An 18266-nucleotide genomic window follows, 5' to 3' on the forward strand; every position below is an offset into this window, starting at 1 on the left:
ATTCAGTAATTTCCTTTTTAAGAAAAGTCGCATCTGCCTGTTTTGAATGTACATGCCCTCTCACTAAGGATAAAAGCCCCATTTTTCCCATTAATTATCTGCAGAGTGGGTGAATGAATGGGTACATCCACACCCGTCTACCAGGGAAATGGTGTTGGCCCTCCATCTTCTTAGAGCCCGGCCCGGCCCCTACACCTGGAGGGAGCTTGGTGTTATTTGGGGCAGACCTGCTGTTGTCCCTGCCCTTCCGACAATAGCTTGGTGGCCGGTCGGCTCTGTCACCTGCGCTGTTTAAATAAGGTAACGGCTAAGTAGGATGTGAATTGTGATAGCTAATCAAGTTCAAACTCAGTATCCAAATCAGAATGTTTTCCCAGAACTTATCTCAGGTTCTTTTTTTAGTTCAAATTCTAGGAATATTGCACTAAAGGTCGAGATTTCACATTTGGGTTTCTTCACAGAGTAACAGAAAAGTGGTCAAAATAACCCTGTAAACACTGCAGTTCAAGCCGTCGTGGAGTAATGATGATTTCGTTTTTTCCTTATGCAGCTAAATAACAGTCAAGGCTCTCTTACAACCCTGCATTCTAATCCCAGCTTCTTCTGGATTTGTGACCTGAATTTGTGACTCCATATTTTAATCCGTCCGTGCTCTGCCTTCCCATATGAAAAGTGGAGGCACCTGTTTTAGAGGCTTTACAAGGCATCTGGATTGATGCCTGGCACTCAAAAATCGTTACCTTTTAGTAGAGAGTCAACTTGATTTGAACACCATGTAACTTAGCACACATGTAACTTTTACTGGGATGTCGTCTCCCAGACAAATGATAACACATCAAAGTGGAAGCTTCCTTCTTTGCCCTTCCAAAAAAAAAAATGTCACTAAAGGAGCAGCAGAAGTGAACAGGGAGTATTGTCAAAAGAGGTGATCGTTTAGAGACACTTCTTCTAGATTTTCTTCAAGATTGTTGACTTTTTATTCAAAACCGAATCCATACTACTCAGTGAGGTTCATGTTTGATGAACGCAGGGCCATTCTTTGAGGAAGAAACCTGTGAATTATTTTAATGACCTTGGTGATTTGCTAAGTCAGCTGTTGACTGCATCTTGACGGCCCCTTCCCCCTTCTCTAAGCCCTGCACACAGGCACAAGGACCCTCAGCCCACACTTCCTCGATTCAATGGCGACTCACGGCCCCACTTCCATGTCTTTAATTTCAGAGCAGTTAAAGGAGGTGCAGGACCAGTCTGGAGTCTGTCCACCCCTCCTTTGGGTACCACTCTAATGAGCTCTGTACCGTAAGGCTGCTGGGTTTAGCAAAAGAAAATAGATGGCATCCAATTAATTTTGAAGTTCTGATTAACAATGAATCCCTTTAAGCATGAATATGCTCCGTGCAATACTCGTGACATAGTAAAAGTTTGTCATGTAGCTGAAATTTAAATTTGAGTGTCCTGTATTTTATTTGGCAACCCTCTCATAAACTCCGAATTCGAAGAACCTCTTGCATGAACATCATGCCTTTTTTAAAAAATTATTTTTTATTTTAATGTAAAGATGTAGGATACAATTCAGGGTTAGGTATACAAACATTGATCATGCTGGTATCCAAGTTCATGAGGTATGCACCTCCCTGCCCTAGCAGTTTCCCTCAACTGCCAGTCCCAACCACCCCCCTCCAACCATAGTTTCTCACTAATGCCAATCGCTTTCTTATAGCATTATAATTGTTCAAGGTCCTCTTATGAGTGAGAACATATGGAACTCTGTTCTTGGTTTCTGTGATAAATCACTGAGTATGATAGACTCCAAATCCATCCAGGTTGCTGCAAAGCCCATATATGTGTTGCTCTTTATGGCTGCACGGCATTCCATTGTGTATATGTACCACATTTTTTTATCCAGAGTAGCTTCGGTGGGCAACACGGTTGGTTCCATGTTTTTGCTATTGTGAATAGAGCTGCAATAAACATTCGTGTGCAGGTTATCTTCTTTGTAGAATAATTTGAGTCCCTCTGGGTATATTCCCAATAGGGGAATTGCTGGGTCATAGGGAAGGTCAATTTCTAGTTCTTTCAGAAATCTCCAGACTGTTTTCCAGAGAGGTTGTACTAATCTGCATTCCCACCAGCAGTGTAGAAGCGTTCCTTTCTCTCCACATCCTCACCAGCATCTGTTGTTGTTTGTTACCTTTAAACATTTGTCCACGATCCTCCTCACTCATGGAGACCGGCAGAATAAATCCCCAGTGCAGTTTGTACTTCCTCCTTATACTTCTGAATTACGCCATTGATCAAAACCTCCAGATGCTTCTGTCCTGCTTTTATTTCTATGGTGGAGTCACAGGCTACTAGACAGGCGAGGATTGACGTTGATCAGTAGAATTCCCCACTGGTTAAACATACCCTTAAAGATAAACAATGAATCCCTTTAAGCATGAATATGCTCCGTGCAATACTCGTGACATAGTAAAAGTTTGTCATGTAGCGGAAATTTAAATTCGAGTGTCCTGTATTTTATTTGGCAACCCTCTCATAAACTCCAAATGAGGGTGTCCTGTTGCAGGCTCTCACAGAGTCTCTCAGCAAGTCCGCTGTGATCTGTTTTCCTTCCGCCCTTGGAAGGCACACCTGGGACATTGCTGTGATGCCCCTGTTGCTGGTCACCAAAGAGAGTGGCAGACTGAAGGCGGAGCCATGTTGCATGAGAAATACTCCATAGTCTCTGGCCCCGATGGTCACCCCAAAATGTTTATGCAACTTTCATAATAGAATTTGACCTGCTACCAGAAATGTCATTTATATTTAGTATTATACTTTATTTTCTTTTGGGGGGGGGATAAGACCTATTTATTTACTTTAATTTTTATTATAAAGATGTGCAGTACAATTCAGGGTCAAGTACATAAACATTGATCATGCAGGTAGCCTTGTTGACGAGGTAGGCCCCTCCCTCACCTAGCAGTTTCCCTCAACTGCCAATCCCAGCCCCCTCCCCTGACTATTTATTTATTTTTAAATTTTTATTTTATTTTATTTTTTGAGTTGAAGTCTCACTCTGTCGCTAAATTTTTATTTTAAAGATGTGGGGGACAGTTCAGAGTCAGGTGCATAAATAGTCAATGGTCATTGTACCAAGCGATCGTATTTTTAATGAAAACAAGAAAGAAAGAAGAAGGAAGGAAGGAGGGAAGGGACAGAAAGGGAGGAGAGGGAAGATGGAGGGAGGAGAGGAGGGGAAAAGAGAGAAATTAATAGAGTGAAAGAAAAAAGAGAGAGGGGAGAGAGAAGATAGGGAGAGAGAAAAAGGGAGAAAGAAAAAGAAAGAAAGAAAGAAAGAAAGAAAGAAAGAAAGAAAGAAAGAAAGAAAGAAAGAAAGAAAGAAAGAAAAAGAAAACGAAGAGGGAAAGAAGAAAGAGAGAGAGAAGAACTTTCCTATCTGGAGTGTTCATCATTAGCATTTTCTAAATAGCATCCAAGATAGACCGTGAATCTCTCCTGACATTACAGAGCCACAATTCATGTAGAGGTGCTTTAAAAAAAGAATCAAAAGATCATCAAAAATGTCCAATGTTTACTTTGTGGATATGACTATGTGGCATCTTAAATGTGAGAGGCCATAAATAAAGCACACAAAATTCAGATGAATGCACTATATATTTGGGCAGACCCAAAAGTCTCTCTACCATGGCGCTTCCAGCACAAATGCCATTCCACTGGTTAAACAATTGCGTTGGTTGCTTAAGAACTTCTCAAACTTTTTCTCCATCGGACAAACAGAGCAGATGGTGAGAACCTAAACATGTTTTCAGACAGTCTTTGCAATAGTACAACTCCCATTAGGGAAGGATTATCCCATCAGGAGATAAGCTCTCAGCACAGGGGTCTGTGGCTGCATCAATTGGCAAGAGCCACGACAGCTAATTTTCTCAAATGCTAGACTTTGTTTTTATTTTTTTATTTTATTTATTTGAGTCAGAGTCTCACTCTATTGCCCAGGCTGGGGTGCAGTGGCACAATCATGGCTACCACAGCCTCGACCTCTTGGACTCAGACGATCCTTCTGCCTCCTCCTTCCAAGCAGCTGGAACTACAGGTGTGTGTGCCACCAGTCCCGGCTAATTTTTTTATTTATTATAGAGATGAAGTCTCGCCCAGTTGTCCAGGTCGGTCTCGAGCCATTTTTAATACTGAAAGCTGTATGTTACTCTGTTGAACTTCTATTATCTTTTTGTTTCTACGTGACACTTAGAATTGGTTTCCAACATGTATAACTTGGTGAATGTAGACTGGGGCATTGAAATGATGTGTCTGGTGTGGGAAACGTGGTGGGAAGAGGAGACTTTTATTATGTTTTACGTTTGATTGTTTATGCATGTCAGTGCATTTCAGTGGAGTTTCGGAAAGCCAGTGGCCGCAGACACAAAGCCAGGCGATCGCACATCCTCTTCACAAAGTAAAGAATGCACAGGCACCCACACCAGCTTACAAGTTATTCTGTATGAACAGCAGAATTGCTTTTTTGCCCATTTCAAACAGAACCCGAAATGTGGCCAGCACAGCGAGAGACAGCAGAGGAAGCAGAGAGTTTAATATTCCAGCCCAGCTCGCTGGAAACAACCACCACGGAAATACTAAAATGACAGCACAGTGTTTTGTGAAGCAACAGGGTTTGTCTGCTCTAAATGGAGAAGAATGGCTTTAAGTTGAGAGCAGAACTAAAGGGCTCAGTGACTATTCATGGATTCTGGATTGTTCTCCTTTAGAAACTCCTTTAGCATGAAACGTTCATCAAAATCAATGCATGAAACTGTAGGAAAAAAGTAAACACCCAGTTTCCTAGATGAAGAAAGGGCTTCCCAATTTAGAAAGGTTTGGTAAAACTGTATCACCAATTTGTACAAACCCACCTTAGCCTGTAGGACTAAACATTTTTAAATAATGACTTGTGGGTGGATATTGAGAGGTAAAGAATCTCACACACACACACACACACACACACACACACACACACACACACGTCTATATTTTTGAATAGAAACTTTACTATTAAGCCACCATAAATTTTCTTCAATCTTTAGAAACTATACTGACAATTCTCTAAAGTATATGAACTCTATGACTAAAACTAATGATTGTCGTCAGAATGGAGTAGGTTTCCTGGGACAGCAGTGTCATGGTAAACTGACAAATATATCATTTTGCAAACTACTCTTATATCTAAAATGCAGATGTGATTCGTTGCTTTCACATTAAAGAACTACAGAGCTGTGACAGACACGTTCAGTAGTAGACTAGTTGATAATTCTTTGGTAGTTGATGAATACTTGTTTGCTTTGCTTTTATATATATATATATTTTATATAGAGAAATATATATATATATACATTTCTCCATATTTTTATAAATTTTTATATAGTTCCCCAAATATTGTTTTTCTGAAATTATGCAAACAAAAGTGGACAACCTGCCTTAACAATCATGTATTCTTAAACGCTTACCAAGTTATTAAATAGATCCATTGTGATTGGTTCTTCCCATTTAATTTTTCATGAGCTGGTATAAACTGAGAAATGTTGGTAATAAACTAAGGTAAAAATGCATCACTATGGACAAACGTTTTTGTAGGAAAACATTGACTTTTATATTGACATTGGCAGCATTTCATGTGGACTGATATGGATTATAATTGCATTTCCTTTTGCTATATTGAAAATGTCAAATCCTAAAACCAAGCAAAACATTATCTGGTTTTTTTTTCTCCATTATGGGGTAGAATGCTGAAGTCCTGAAGGCATTTTGAAAGCCTTAGTTAACCAGGCCCTTCTGTTTGCATATTCAATCCCTCAATGCAACATATGCATAATTTTATCATCATTGTATGCCATCTGGAGTACATTGATTGAACTGCAGTTGGAAAATGAGGGTTAAGAGATAATTTGGTTGCATACATTTAGACCTGAAATGTCTCTCATGGAGCAGAACAGAGTTATTTAAAAACAGAACTATGACTAAAAGATGAAAACATATTCCATAAATTCAAGAAAACCAAGGAAGACAGCATTAAGTCCCGATGCCTTTTTTCACTTTAAGCCTTCTTAAAATTTTATTAGCAATGGTATTCCAAGGGAATCGAGTCAAAAGCCACTTGGACATGCATCTTAATGCAATAATTTTGAATAGTTTTTCAAGCTACTTTGTAAATTTTCTTTAATTTATCTGGGAAGATTTAACACATTGTCAACAGCAGTATCAGTGAAAACACTGGTTCCCATTTATTTTTCTTGACTATACTGTCACTTAATGTCGGGGTAGAGTAAAACTCACTCTAGTTCATCAAAAATGTGAGTCTTGGAGCTGAGTGCACATGCCTGCCATATCGAAGACTGACGATTTTCTCTTCCAGAATCTTTACTTTCAGTTGCCACGATGTGATGTCAAGTGAATCACTTCATAAAACCAGTTCTAAAATGAAATTATCTTTCTTATAGTTCCAAGAGCAATAACTTACCATAGTCACTCTCTTCCAAACTTTTTTCCCCAATGTTTTGTACCATCACTGAATGGCCAAGTCATCCTATCATGATATGTTACTATTTTGATATTACATGATCAAAAGTCTAGCCATTAAGAAGAGAAGTACATGACCCAGGCTTGCTAAAAAAAAAAAAAAGAATAATTTTGAAATGCTTTAGGTTTGCAGCTATGAGTCTACTTACATAGCACATGGTATTCTTTCTTACCTGTGGAAGAAAACTTCTTAAGAGCCATTTTCCTCAAGTTATGGATCTGAGATACGTGGGAGAAAAGACTCAAATGTCAAGTGACCATTTGTTCCCTCTTTACTAAGCAGTACACCACCCCCACCCCGCCCCGCCCCAGGTGCTGCCTTCCTGCTTCAGCTAAAAGCAGCCTTTGTGCTCACCCCTTCAGAATTGGAATGCTCTTCCTCTCTGCACTCCTCTCTGGGCCCAGATCTTCTGGCATGTTCTTACACTATTATGATTCATTTGCTCCCCTCACAGAGCAGATGCCACTGCCTGAGCTTAAATACTTTGAACCGTGAGGTGAAGAGTGTGAGTGGACATTTTCAATCATGGATGTCCTGGCCACTGAATGAGGTGGTTCACGGCTGCATTTTCTTTTTACTTATCCAGAAGAGCAGAGAGGAACACGCATCTAATCTATTACTGTCCTGTCACAGAACATGACATTCTAATTCAGTCAGTGGGGACTCACAGTAAACTTGAAATCACGTTGCGTGTCTCCCTGGTATGACAATTGATTATATCTCTTAACCTTTCTGCATCTGTGGTGCCATCTGGAGCATTTAGTGCTTACATCTTTGCATACAAAGAACAGGTAGCACTACAGACCCCAATACAGACTCAGTCCTTCTACTGTAAGGCTATAACAACACACATAAAGGGAAAAAAAGGAAACAGTAGCCAGAAAAAAAATGTCATTCTAAAAAAATGGAACATGTACCCCAGAAATGGTATTTTCTAAAATATCTAATGCAAGATCATCAATTTAAAAGTCATCCATTCATTCTTGGGAAACTTGTCCAGACATAAAAGAGATAGGAAATAATTATAAGAAACTATTGTGCACATATATGATATGCTATTCAACACTAAGTACAGTAATGAGTATTAATGTCCTATGTTAGGTTAAAACCAAGACTCTGAAATGTTAAGAAACTTGGTCAAGGCAACACAAACACTCAATTATGGAGCCAAGATACAAATCCAGTTCTCTCCACCATTCCTCATACTCACCATTGAATTTAATCTAGTTTAATATTACTAATCTTTTGACAGGTATTTATTAAATACTATACAATGTGTCAGTAGCAGATACCTTTATTATATGTAAAGAATTGCACTAAGTAAAGGATAAATTCAGTTCAAAGCAACAGTTAAGAACCGAGTTTCTCCTCTGGGACTGGATAATACTTGATAATATTGGGAGTGTGTCTATGCACTGTAGGATAGATTGCAGCCTTCCTGCGCCCTGCATGCCAGGATCACTCCCACTCAGTCCTCACAAACTTCCTAGACATTGCCCATGAATGTCTAGGGGGGAGGGGGGAGCCCTCTACCCCCACCATCACCACCATTTAGAATAAGGTGAACGAACAAGTTTTTGCAAAACATGTCAAGACTGTAAACTCTTGGGGGAATGAGAATTGTCCTAATAATCTCTGCATCAATGACTGTAGCAATCTTCTCCAAAATGAGGCCTTGGGGAAACCTTGCTCGATCAGCGAATTTAATGAATGAACAAGTGAAGAAAAAAGGTGAAGAGTCCACGGCAAAAAACATACTTCTGTTAAAGCCCAGAATTAACGCCAGGGCAAGCAGTAGTGAATTAAAAATAAGTGAGGGGAATCTGATTTTCTTCTTTTAGATTCCCTGCACAACTTCCCAGACAGGGAGAACAGAGAGCCTGAGGTGCAGCCTTACCCACACTGGTCCCTGTCCCGTCATCGCCATGATGACAATCTCCCCTTTCTCGTTGCCTCACTAAGGTTTCTGGGGTCCAGGCAGGGGGCTTTCCTGTGGCATCACCAGCTGGGAAGTGTGGCTGAAACTCACACGTCAGTATCTATTCCACAAAATAAAAAAGTTACAATGTTAACCCTTGATAACATCATTCTTCCACCCTTGTGTTCCTAAACACTTTTTTTTTAAATGACCATACATTTTCTTCAAGCCATTTTTGTACTAATCAGAATTATTTCTCACAAAATAGTCTCAGTTCGTAATGTTAATTTTATTCACATTTCCAGGTAAATGCAATATTAACTATAAGCTAAAAACAATACATATTTCATAGAAAATACAACCAACCCCAAATTCCCAGTGCCTGAGCTTTGCGCCCAGCCTTTGTTCTTTTAGAACTTTTTTTAAAGGAAGGAGAAGCAGATTGATGGCAGCACGGGAGGGAGGCTCGCTGCCAGGCTCCTGGGAGCCCCAGTGAGTACAGCTGGGCTGTCCTGGGCACACTTACCTGTTGAGTCCGCTGCAAACTGCTGCCGCACTTGGACTTGTGGTTTTATAATGATGGTCATTTCCCCTCTGAACTGACTCATAGATACATTACTAATGAAAGAGGCCAGAATGGATGGAGAAAAAAGAATAGACCAAAAGTCATAACATTTATAGGGCAACAAGCTATCTACAGGAACAATGGAACAACCAGTACTTTGCATGTGCTATGAATGTTAACAGTATGCTTTGCAGTCATAGCAGGTTCTCTTGAGTTCTTACTTTCTTACTTTGTACCAGGAATTCCACATCTTATCAGCTAATTCATTAAAAGCAACTCTGAAAGATAAAGAAATGGAAAACCAGGAAGTTTACCAATGATGCTTCCTTAAGAGAATACAAGGTCTTTCTGAACATAAGGGACATCGAGTCCTTTCTCCGTGAATTCTGTTTCCTTCCCAGATCCCAGGAGCAGCCTTCAGGTGCCAGTGAAGGTCTCTGGAATAGGACGTGAGTCAGACACACACGGGATCCTTGACTCCAGCACTAAAGAAGACACTTCTTCAAGGGTAGTATCCAACTATTTCCTCCTCTGAGCAGGATTCTGATGGTGGAAAGCCATCTGGAAGCAAGATCAACGCATGCCCAAGTTGTCAGAGAACTGAATCAGAGTCTCACACGAACACACAGAAGAGGCTCTGTAAGCCACGTGGGGATCTTGAGAGCACACTGTGAGCTCCTGTCCAGGTACCTGATGGCTACCATTGCAGCCAGGCTTGTTCGGTCTCCCAAGTTTACAGCAGAAGATGCTCTGTATGCAGACCGTTTCCCTCCTGTCAAGCACATTTCTGAGTCACCTACTCACTTGCCATCTTTATTCATGGCAAGATGTCCATTTTTGACAATTCATTGCCTTTCAGCATGAAAAGAGAATACCACTGCTTAAATATGGAGAGAGTTCCATCTTCAACAGCTGAAGTAAACGACAGCATTTTTAAACTCATCAGGGAGGAAAAGGAGATCTGCACATCCTCACTTTCCTGCTGCTTCTACAAAGTGCATTACCTAGATTATGAATGCTGAAGATTATACAAGCCATGAGGCTTGATCAAGGGACACGGAAGAAAAAAGAGAACCAAAAACTGTGTCCAGAAGCCTCGAGAAATCACCCATGAATTACGGTCGTTGATGAAATCCCATGTTGCCAGTCTGGGTAGCAGACGAGGCAGGGTCCCAAGCAAAATCAGTATTTCAGGTGTTGTTTCAAGGACCTGGCACCTGAACCCATGTGCGTGGGTGTCCTTGCACTCATGTCCTTTTCTTACTCCCGTTCCTGTAATCACGTTGCGGCTGGCATAGAAATGAGCCAGGCTTATTTGTTCCTTGTATCTTCTAGTCAAATAGAGGGCTCCTTTCCAAACAGTGACAAGTTGACTGCGCTCTGTGTTATTGGGCAGGTATGCAGCTCCTGGAAAAAGCAGACAAGATAATATTTCCTAAGCAGAAGGCTTGGCTCTTTATATCTACCTGGGAAAAAACTCATATGAACAAAATGAAAGGGACATAGTGGAGGACAAAAGAAGCGTGGATGCCAAACGGAAGGCCCAACAGCTACATACATGCAGCGCAGGCCGGTGGCTAAGACACGGAACGGGCTCCTGGACTTGGAAGGGTCACCTCTTCCTAACGTTGCAGGAGTTTTGAACTCCACTGTAATTGAAACCAACAACCTCATATTCTCGTCCCACAACTAAGAAGATTCAGGAATGCGGACACCAAAAGAATGAGTGAAAGAAGGAATTTACTAAGCAACAAAGCTCTTCAGAGAAGAGAAGGGACCCCAAATGGGTTACTGGTGCTAGGAATTAGTTTATAAATTTTATTTTATCTTTCCTGGGGGCATTTCTCTCATTTACATCTGACCCCCCTCCCCCACTTCCTGAGACCCAGTTCTTATTGTGCATGCGGGTCCTTGACCACAGTTACTCCATCTTGAATATTACCCCTAAGTACCACAGAGAAGCCCACTTGGGGAAAGAGGTAGAACTGCAATGCAAATGCTATGTTAATGGTATTATAATAAGCCAAGGCCAAGTTAGGACATTTAGTTAAGCTACTGCACCTGTGTTTAAACAGCAAAAAGTTCCTTCCTTTAGCAGTACATTTTGGGTTGACAGGACGTTCTTAACCACGTTTCCAGCCAACAATTAGATAATGGAGGTGGCCAGGGGGGCATTCCCGCAGGTGTCAAGTCCCCTCAAGACCTTCCCGTAGCTTCTATCTCCTCTCTCACGACTTCTTTATCATGCCCCACCTAATGACATTTTGTTCAATGTCCGCCCACGGATGGTGGGCCCATGAGACCACAGGACAGCTGAAAAATCCCAAGAGCCTGATGACATCGTAGCCGTGGGGATGCAATAATGCAACACATCGCTTGTGTCTGTGGGGGTGCCCATGCAAACAAATCATACCATGCTACCAGTCATTTAAAAATAGGACACACACCATTATGTATCATATATCATACTTGATAATGACATGATGCTACTGGTTAATGTATTGACGATATTTTGTCATTACTTCAGAGTATGCTGCCTCTACATCTTATAAAAGTTAACTGTAAAATAGCCCCAGGCAAGTCCTTCAGGAGGCATTCCAGAAGAAGGCATTGTCATTACAGAAGATGACAGCGTCAAGCATGTCATTTGTCCTGAAGACCTTCCTGGGGACAAGATGTGGAAGTGGAAGACAGTGACCGTGATGCCTGACCCTGTGTAGACCCAGGCTAATGAGTGTGCTTGTGATTTCTCTTTTAACAAAAAAGAAATCTAGAAAGTAAAAGAGGAAAAAATTAAAAATAGAAAAAGGCTCGCAGAATAAAGACATAAAGAAAAAGTATTTTTGTACAGCTGCAAAATGTGTTTGTGTTTTAAAGTGAATGTTTTTCCAAAGAGCCAAAAAGTTTTTAAAGATTAAAAGGGTATAAAGGAAAAAAGTTACAGTGTGCTGAGGTTAATTTAGGATTGAAGCAAAAAAATCAAATCTATGTAGTGTGGCCTATGTGTGCAGAGTAGGTTTGGATTACTTGTTTTTGCATTTCTAAAGTCTACAGCGGCACAAAGCAATGTTCTAGACCCGCAAGTTCTCCCTCCATCACTCACTGACCCACCAGAGCAGCTTTCAGTCCTGCAAGCTCTGTTCATGGTAGACCCTTTTTTTATCTCTTATGCCATACTTTCACCGGACCTTTTCTCTATGTAGATTTATTTAGGTACATAAGTCTCGCCATGTGTTACCCTCACCTACAGTCTTCAGGACGGTAACATGCTGCACAGGCGTGTATCCTACGGGCAATAGGCTACACCATATAGCCTAGGTGTGCAGTGGGCTGCACCATCTAGGTGTGTGTGAGTACACTCTACGATGTCCACACGGCGATGAAACCGCCTAACAGCACGTTTCTCAGAACATTCCTCCATTGTGAAAGCAACACACGACTTCCAGAATGGTCTTTGTTGTTTCCTCCACCAAGTGCCATCTTTCTAGAAAGGACATTGCAAAAAAGAGGAAAAAGGAAAGAAAATGAGACCAAGAGCCGTGTCTGTTTTTCTCTCCCCATCTAGCTTATTTGGCAACTAGGAAAAATATAGGTGGAATAAAACAGAGATAAAACTAGATTTAGAAATGACAGCTTTTTTTCAAGAAGCCTGTGGTTTTCAGTCTGATTCCTTTCTTCCTTCCACATCCTATGTTTTCTTTTTTTCCCCCCCAGGTTGGGAAATTTTATTTTATTTTATCTTATTTTTAATTTGTATCTTTTCTGCCACGCCACACACATCCCTTGGCAATGTATCCATGTCCACAAATTCAGCCACTGCCCTGCTTAGCCAGCGGCTGCAAACGTTTGATGAAAAGAGGCAGGTGGGCAGCACATGGGGTGGGCCATAGGTATCCATCATAACAAAGGAATCTGTTATCCACAGCGGTAGAGAGGGCGCTGCCACAGGCAATATGTAAACCAAAGCATGGCTGTTTTCCCAAAAACTTTATTTGCCAAACACCTGAAGAATGGGTTTAGCCTGAGGGCCAAAGTGTCCGTCAATACTCAATCTATACTAATAACTCAGCCTGGAAACTTCTTCTCTGTCACTTGCTTTCTACCTGACTAATAACTGTCTCTTTCTTGATATCCCACTGACCCCTCAAATCTCATTCACAACTTTCCCAGGAAATTCTGCTTCCGTCTTCAACATTGCAGGGCTAGACATTCCTGTCTTATCCATCTCCCAAGCCAGTGACTTGGAAGGTATCACTCACTAATCTTTTTCTTCTTCCTGTCCCACTTCAAACACTGCTGTTGAATTTGTCACCTAAATATATTAATGTTCTTCTCACATAGTGCCTTCACACCTGCCACTTTAATGCAGTAAAGAGCCGGGCTCGGTGGCTCAGCCTGTCATCCCGCGCCTTTGGGAGGCTGAAGTGAGTGGACTGCCTGAGCCCGCAGGTTCGAGACCAGCCCGGGCAACTTGGCGAGACCTCATCTCTACAGTAAGTCAAAAATTAGCCAGGCATGGTAGCACGCGCCTGTAGTTCCAGCTACTTGGAAGGATCGCCGGAGCCCAGCAGGTCGAGGCTGAGGTGGCCAGGAGTGGCCACTGCACTCCAGTTTGGGCGACAGAGTGAGACGCCGTCTAAAAAAAAAAAAAAAGGCAGTAAAGAAGAATCATTTCTTACAGTTTTGTCTTCCTTCAAACTAGTGCAAGTGTGCACTTTGTAAAGAGTCGACATGATCGTGTTCTGTGTCTGTGCAAAGCCCTTTGAGGCTTCCAACGCCTGGAACACTGATCCTAAACCAGATTGCAGGGCTGATTTTAGACCTCCTGAATTGGAGATTCTGGAGATAATAGATTATTAGCTCGAATGAGAATTCCCCTGCAGGATGACCCTGACACATTCTGGCACTAAATTACCTTTACAGGAAATCCACATTCTTGGATATGGCCCCCAATTCTTCATGATTTGATACTGGTCTACATCTAAAATCTCAGCTGTTTTCTCCAAGTCCTCAAGCCCATGCAAAGATTTTTGGTGATCCACACATACCCCGCTGATCTCTTTATCTTTGAGGGAATGTGGTTACAGGCGTGCTGTCATTCCAACAGCCAGCATCTATATGTATGTTTTTGTTAGAGGGAGGTCTTCAAGTTGTTGGGAATGTTTTGTCAGCTCACACAAATACCTGAGAATGATGTCCCCACAACAGTCATTCTTAGCTAATAATTGCAGGAGGGAGAGGATAGACATATTTACCAACTACTTGTCTCCTGTCTGGGATAATCCTAAACATGTGACCTAGGCTGTGGTCAGAACTGCCAAGTGGGATGGAGCCAGTTTAGCTTGGCTCATGGGATGGTTAATTTCATGCATCAACTTGACTAGGCCGAGGCTCCCGGCTATTTGGTTCAACATTAGTCTAGATGTTGCTGTAAAAGTATTTTTTGGATAAGATGACATTTAAGTCAGTGACTTTGAGTAAAGCAGATTACCTTCCTTGAAGCGAATGAGCCTCATTCTGTCAGTTGAAGGCCTTGAGAGAATAAAGACTAAGGCTGCTTAAGAAAGAAGGAATTCTTCCCGCAGATGCCTTTGGACACAAGCTGCAGTATCAGCTTTTTCCTGGGTGCCCAGCCTACCAGGCTGCCCTGCAGATTTTCAACTTACTAGCCTTCACAATTACATGAGCCAATTCATGAAAATAAATCTTTCTCTGTATAGATATAAATGACAGAGAGACAGGGATGAATACAATTTTGCTTCCCTGGAACACTCTGACTAATACAACATCCTCTCCTTTGTTTCATGGTCCCAGTCCCCTGCAAGTTTTCTGGGGACACTTCTGAGAAGTCTCCACTTAACAGACTAAGAATCACAGACTCAGTAAAGAGAGACAAAATCTACAACATCTGTATGTTTCATACAGACCACTTTGATGGGAATTTCTGGTTCAGGGTCAGCTTCCGGGGCATGGACTGTCAGACAATGTTCCAAGCCTCCTGCATACTTGGTGTTTGCCACATGCTCACCTAGGGCTCTCTGTCTTTGCCCACACTGTTCCTATCTCTTCCTCCTCCTTCTCTGTTTCACTCCTAAGAGATTCTGTCAATTATTTAAGACCTGTCTGGCATATCCCAACCTCAAGAAGACTTGTGTAGAATTCTCGAGCAGGTTTGGATTGCTTGTCGTCTCCCTTACTAGGCTTAGGGCTCCTTGAGATGGGATTTTTTTTTTTTTTAGTCTAACTTTAAAATATAGTCACTTAGCTGAGTACCTAACACCTAGTAGGAACTCTTTGTGTTGGATAAGCGCTAGAAAATAAAGGCTTAGTTCTATGGTTTTAAAATCGCAAGTTTCAGTATTCCTGTGCCTCAAAAAGCAATTCTGTGTCTAAAACTTATTTACAAATAAATGCCTCAATAAACAAATAATATGAAATAATTATAACAGAGTATGGAGGTACGTCACAACCAAAGAAACTCCAACGAATTCTCTAATTTTGCAAACAAAAATGAGAAAGCAATTTTTAAAATCTTTATTATATATTTTTTTAAGATTTTTCTAAGGTAGAGTCTTAGAAAAAGCAAGTGGCTATCATATCAACAGTAAGTGCAAACCATAGTCCCTGCCCACCCTTCTCTGTCTCCCAGTGTGTTTTCTTTAAATTCATAGAGACTTTTAAGAAGGACGTTTGCAAATAGTTCTTAGAAATAGTATTGCCAAGGAGGAGAATTCATTGGTGAAAGAATTCAGAAACCCACATTTAAATGCAGCTAGGTATTTTGTGTCTATGTTAACAACTTTAGGAAGAAGAAAATGCATTTTGCCCACATATTCACATATTACATTACCAGATAGGACATTTTTTTTCCAGTGCTTGCACACAATATCTGGTGTGATTATACTTACACGCATATATGTACTTATGCATTCATATATGTACATATGCAAACCAAGGTGTTATGCAAGAGAGGGACCCCCCAAAAACTGGAATTTATTTACTAAAATATTGAAATTTATTCTTATATATTTAAATTTCTGTCACCTTCCAAGTACTCTTCATTGGATGCAATATTCTTATCAAAACGCTATTTCCACTGCTCAAAACAATTTTTTAATTCGCCAATTTTGATGCCTTAGTGCTTCTGTGGTTTTTTGTTTCAACTCTTTCCCATCAACAAAATGTTTCCCTTTGAGGAATTTTTTCACCTGGAGAAACAAACAAACAAAAAGTTCTTTGGGCTGAGATTGGGTGAACAAGGAAGGTGGGGCATGGGGTTCATGCCTTTTTTGGTCAAAAACTCTGAACACGCAGTGCTGTGTGGGCAGATTGTTTGTGTTAATCACTGATCGTGAAACGGGCAAATGTTGAAAGAATCTCAAAAAAAAAAAAATTTCACTGAAGCACAACACAGCCTCTCACCGCAATGCTAACTGCTGCCAGTGGATTTCTAAACTCTCACCTAGCAGTGGAAGTCTGTACTACAAGGTTTCTGCCCTCCAAAAGATAATTCTGGTTTTTTATGGGTCCCTTTTGTATGATACATATATACACATAAACTTAGGTGTTAAACTCACTCATTTTTCACGCAGACTCTAATTTTTTTAATTAAAATATGTGTAAGCCGGGCTCGGTGGCTCAGCCTGTAATCCCACGCCTTTGGGAGGCTGAGGTGAGTGGATTGCCTGAGCCCGCGGATTTGAGACCCGCCTGCAGGGAGACCTCATCTCTACAATAAATCAAAAAATCAACCAGGCGTGGTAGCGCATTCCTGTAATTCCGGCTACTCGGAAGGCTGAGGTGGAAGGATCGCTGGAGCCCAGCAGGTCGAGGCTGCGGTGGCCGGGAGCGGCCATTGCACTCCAGTCTGGGCGACAGAGTGAGACTCCAACTCAAATAAAAAATATATATATATGTGTATAGCATTTGGGTTCAGAAAGAGGAGATAGCAAAATAACCTTCCTCATCCAGTTATTCAGAATTAAATAAAATAAAATTCTTTGACATGTCAATTCTTGATGAGGGTCACTTATAATAATGATTTTATGCCATTTATGAATACAATAAAAGCCCATAAGACATTTGTATTCAATGTCTTATGGGCTTTTATTGCCACTGGAATTGTCAGTTTCTTTTCAGCATAGCCATATTGTAAGAATCATGTGTCATGCTAACCAGGCTATCCTCCGACATTGTTGAAACATGTGAATCAAATTTTTAGGAAATAGACCAATAATGTTTTGCTGTCAACAACCTGAAGGAAGATCATAATGACCTACTTTGATATGTGATTGCTTTTTTTTAAGATTATTCAATTTTTAAAACTCTTCTGGCTTATTCTTATCATAAATGCTTGGTTAAGAATTACTCACAAACAGCTATAGACAGATAAAACTTTTGCCTAGGTTTATTAAAGGACAATATTTTGACATGACTTGTGCAAAGGAAATCAGTTATATAAAATCCTTAGTTTGAATTTATCCAACGATTCACTTACAATACACTATGTGTTAGGAAAAAAATCTGTTTAAATATATTTGTTATAAGATCTAGCCAGGTTCCTTTATGATAGCAGGTTGATATAAATTTATTATAATCAATAAACTAGCTCAAAGATTTTTCTGGATTTAGATACTACTATTGATATTCCTGTTATACATACTAATGTTTTTAAATGATCAATGAGTAGCCAGTAGATCTTTCAATCATATAATTCTATGTCATTTTTTTATATTTGCACCTCTTTAAAAAGTCATCTTCCAATGATCACACTTGTCAATAAACGATGACTGGTCAAAAAATCTCAGGGCCATCCTTCTAGCCTTCTGTGAAGGGTTAGCTTGTGCTATGTAAATAGATGGGGACCTAGTGTCATCTCTTATATTTAAGGCCACTGAAGAACTTGATGCCTTCGTGGCTTTAAACTCCATGAATTTCTGACATCCCTGCGGCACTTACACATATCATTTCTCCATTAACAAAGAGTAACCTATTTTCTTGGTAGCTGAACATGGTTCCAGCAGCTACTTGAGTAGTTAATTATTACAAGGCAAGATCAAATGGAAGATTCCAGAGAAATAGTGCATTATATGCTCAAAGCTAGAGAATTCTTCCATATCTTTTAGAATTTTTTTCAACCCAAATGTTATAACTGGGACATTAATCTTGGTTCAAGGTTATTACAGTAAATTGCTACTATAGTATATATATAG

At 40.5% G+C, this 18266-nt stretch overlaps 1 long non-coding RNA gene across 1 annotated transcript; it reads right to left on the reverse strand.

Moving 5' to 3' along the window:
* Positions 1–6553: 6553 nt before the first annotated feature.
* LOC103264787 lies at positions 6554–8604 on the reverse strand. Its single transcript, XR_504595.1, has 3 exons — positions 8469–8604; positions 6744–6789; positions 6554–6657 (listed from the first exon to the last, which is right to left on the reverse strand). It is a non-coding gene; the product is annotated as an uncharacterized LOC103264787 (long non-coding RNA).
* Positions 8605–18266: the final 9662 nt, after the last annotated feature.

Source organism: Carlito syrichta, unplaced genomic scaffold (assembly GCF_000164805.1).
Source record: "Carlito syrichta isolate Samal-C Ts95f unplaced genomic scaffold, Tarsius_syrichta-2.0.1 Scaffold305724, whole genome shotgun sequence".
NCBI lineage: Eukaryota > Metazoa > Chordata > Mammalia > Primates > Tarsiidae > Carlito > Carlito syrichta.